The sequence below is a fragment of the Python bivittatus genome, unplaced genomic scaffold (assembly GCF_059951505.1).
Source record: "Python bivittatus isolate LINGU-HERP-01145 unplaced genomic scaffold, Pbiv_v1 ctg000330_np1212, whole genome shotgun sequence".
Taxonomy (NCBI): domain Eukaryota; kingdom Metazoa; phylum Chordata; class Lepidosauria; order Squamata; family Pythonidae; genus Python; species Python bivittatus.
The window spans coordinates 4,490,891-4,494,791 of NW_028277058.1; the positions used below are offsets into that span (position 1 = coordinate 4,490,891).

The window sequence follows — 3,901 nt, forward strand, 5'->3', positions numbered from 1 at the left end:
TGTCACAGCTCTGCTTCTCCTAATTAGTGTCAGTCTATCAATGAAAACACCAGCTAGAAGGCGAGGACTCCAGCAACTCTAGCAAATGGAGAAAGTGTTTGGGTTACCAAGGAGAAAGCTGGTGGCATGGGGGAACTTTAAAGTCACATTCCTGGCCTTCAGAAACAGATATGTTTGCATGATCAATTGAAGGTGAGATATCTGCTTGCTAAGTGAGATATCTGCATTGCTAAGTATAGCAGATGACCTAGAATAGGAATGGGTAACCTTTTGAAATTGAGAGTCACCTTCGATCAGGGGTAATCTGCTGAGACCATCACAGGGGGTTCACTAAAGGAAGCAGTAGATGTGGCTAGAGCGAAAAGCTAGTAAGAGTCTCCCATTGGCCCTTTTCCTTCTGTCTGTGCCACTACCATACATGGCAAACATTCCATGCTTACAATGCTGCCTTTGCACTTTCACAAGGAGCAGGAGCAAAGCGATGCCAGTACCTCACCCAAAGTGTCACAAATGGCTCCACTAAAGAATCAGGTCATTTCTAGGTCTCTCTGCTTCACCTTGGATATAAAACTCTGGGTGAGCACCAGTCCAAGATGCTTCTAGTTTCCCTGAGGGTAGAAACACCACACATGGGAACCAATATGTTACAGGGAACCATTAAGAGGAAAGTGGGAGATAATGGTTTGCCAGCATCCAATGCCATGCCTGATGTCCTCTTCACAAGCGAGAGTAAGAGATTTTGTCTTGACGATGTTACTCTTTCCCTGGGTCCTGGGACCAATCCTGTTTCATGTCCTGATATGCAAAACTCTCTGTTCTAAGCCAATCATGGAACCTCCTCTATGTCTGGACATGGAATGCTGCTTGAAAATAACCACATGAATGGGAATGGCATTGGTTCTCCATTTTCTGTACCACCTAATGCTGAAGTTGGGTAGAAGGGGCCCCTCAGGGGTCATTATAGCAAAAAAGAGAGCAACATGCATGCTATGGACCAGGAACTACGAGATTTGTTGGAAGAGCTGACCAAGGTGCCTGATCCCTCTCCCAATGAACTGGACCTTGAAAAGACCTTAGGGAGCAAACCTGAAGAGCTCATTGGGAACCTTGCCTACCCACTAGCAGCCATGAACAGCACTCCCAAGTCTTCTCTGCAGGCTACACCCTTGGACAACCATCTACCCAACAAAGACTTTTCTCCTGGATGCAATCCAAATATTGGGTCGCCACAGATGAGGCCACCATCAACTGGAGCAAGTTACTCAGTTTTGTCTCAAAACAAGGCTGTTGCTTCACCCATTTCTTCTGCCACACCCAACAAGGGCCAGGCTCAGGTCATCCACATGTCTTGGACTAATTGGCATGCCCAGCAATTGAAGCACTTAGCCAACAAGCAAGCCCCAACCTCCAAGCCCCAAGCTGGACGACCATATCTTCTTAAGGTCTTTCTCCTCCTTACAGGAAAGGGCCTTCTCCACACGACCAGTCATTCAGTCCCCCAAATCTCATGGTCTCCAGCATGAGTTCTAATGACCTGCCAGGAAGCAACATTCAGAGTCCACAGAACTCCTTGCTTTCAAGCATCATGTTCAACAGTAATCCACCTGGAGGTCTGTCTTTTCCTTTTTGGCCACAGAAGCTTTCCAGTTCAGTCTTTGACCAGTAATCTTTCAGCCCTCCAAACTCCATCCTCCCCAACATTTCAGCCAACACCTTGTGTGTTGTTTCTAACATTTGCCTGACAATCAGTGGAATGGCTTCCAAGGGGCTACTTATTGTTCCCAGAGGAACAATAGAGGGGACAGCTTGCATCTCTCCAAGGGGTTGTTTTGTGGCAGGACTCTTAGACACCTCTCTTTTTCTGACATCTTCTTTTATCTGTTTCAAGCAACAGGCGGCAGGGGAGAGGTCCTTCTTATTATGGATCTGAACTGTTCTTTGTCGGGGGGGTTTTCAATTCGGTTAAGAGCTGCAAAACATTAGGCCAAAAATGAATGCAAGTACAGAGCATACTTAGCTATCTCACAATTCCCTTTCAGGTTGATCAATGTTATGTGGAAAAGGAATAAGAAATAGCAAGGCAAAGAAATTAAAAGCATGAGAGAAAGAAAGGAAGGAAGGAAGGAAGGAAGGAAGGAAGGAAGGAAGGAAGGAAGGAAGGAAGGAAGGAAGGAAGGAAGGAAGGAAGGAAGGAAGGAAGGAAGGAAGGAAGGAAGGAAGGAAGGTTATTTTATACCACTAATATTCAATATACCATCACCAGATGTGCTCATAGGGCTCATAGATATTGACCTCCAAAGCCCATCATCTCTTTGCTCAACCAGTGCTTTCACTTAATACTCTTAATAAGGTAGAGAAGCTGAAGTACAGATCATACCTGTGCCACATGCAGCATTTCTTTCTAATGGTAAGGACAGAACCAGTCACTTCTGGTATATTTTGGCCCATATGCTGTGAGTGTAACCAAAGCCTTGTTTTATCTCATGCATGTGCATGCTGTTTTATGCAAGCTAAGATCACTAGTCTAGAGATTCCCTTGCATACTAACTTATCGTTGCTCTCATCTCACTGACTGGGAGGCATGTGCAATGTACTGACACATTCGGGATGTCTAAGATTGCATTTCCTGTCTTGTATTCAACATTTCTTCAAAATTGTGTTAACAGTTGTGTTGCCTTCAGGCATGACAATTCACTGAGCAGTGTCCTTTTTAAGCATTACTTAATAAATTAGCTGGACCTCCAGATTCCTCTTTCTTTTTATAGATTGGGGGTGAACGAGGGGTGAAATATTGTGCCTCCTGGTTTGGATGTTTGCATGACACCACTCCATCTTTCCACACTTGCCATCCCCAACTTATGTAGTCTAAAATAAAATGTGGCATTTAGTCAGGAAGTGTTATGTATTTTAGGTGCCTGAGTATGGAAGGAACATAGTAAGAGATGGGTTGTTGTTTTTTTCAACAATGAGCTAGATTACAGAAGCAATATTTTTACAAATCAGCCTTAGGAGAAACTTGTTAATGGCCTGTGTTTGAACTTTTGCTAGTATAATTGGTTGGTTGCTATCACCTATTTTTTAAGACCTGTCACTTTGTTTATATTCATTCTGAATCTGTTCTGTCTTCTCTTGACCATAATCTGTTTTGAGAAGAAAACACACACACCTACACATTCAAACACTCAAATGTATGCTGAAAGACATATTTTTAAAAATCTTTTCTTAAACTTCTGATTTGCAAAAAATACTTTTTCTTTATTATTGTAATGGTATGTGGGAATGACCTTAAGAGGCAGGAGGAAATGCCACAGAGTAGGAAATGGTTGGACAAGAGCAGCTGAGCCTGCAGAAGGAATGTGGGCATGGCGAACATCTCAGAAGGGACCTTCCCCCTAGTTTTGGGGGATTATAAAGGCAAGGGGGAGAGATGTACTTTCAGACTTGCAAGATTCTGTTAATGTAACCTTACAATAAAGTTAGAGCTAGCACTTCTGGGTGTGCTTCCTGCCTGGAATGAATGAATGAATGAATAAATAAATGAATGAATAAATAAATAAATAAATAAATAATTTGGGGGGGGGGGTTGTATGCTGCCAAGAGTCCATTGGAGTTAGGCCACTATAATACACTGAAATAATAAAAAATAAGTAAATATAACTTTTGTGCTTTTTTAAAAAAATTATTATTATTGTAGTGTGAAATTCTAAAGGGAAATTCCCAGGGAAAGACCTAATGCTCTGTGAAATTATTCAGAGAATCCAGTTTGAAGTTGCTGAGAGTCTTTTGATTGTGGCAGAATAGAAGTGTGGAAAACAAACAAGTGTGTATGATGTTAGTGGACCGTGTTGCATGTAGAGCAGGGACTAAGACCTTCATCCTGTGGAGCAGGGCAAATATCCAT

The 3,901-nt window shown here is 42.6% G+C and overlaps 1 pseudogene; it reads left to right on the plus strand.

Annotated features, from left to right (window-relative positions):
* The first annotated feature begins 593 nt into the window (after positions 1 to 593).
* On the plus strand, positions 594 to 1,930 carry LOC112540625 (mastermind-like domain-containing protein 1; annotated as a pseudogene).
* The last annotated feature ends 1,971 nt before the right edge of the window (positions 1,931 to 3,901 follow it).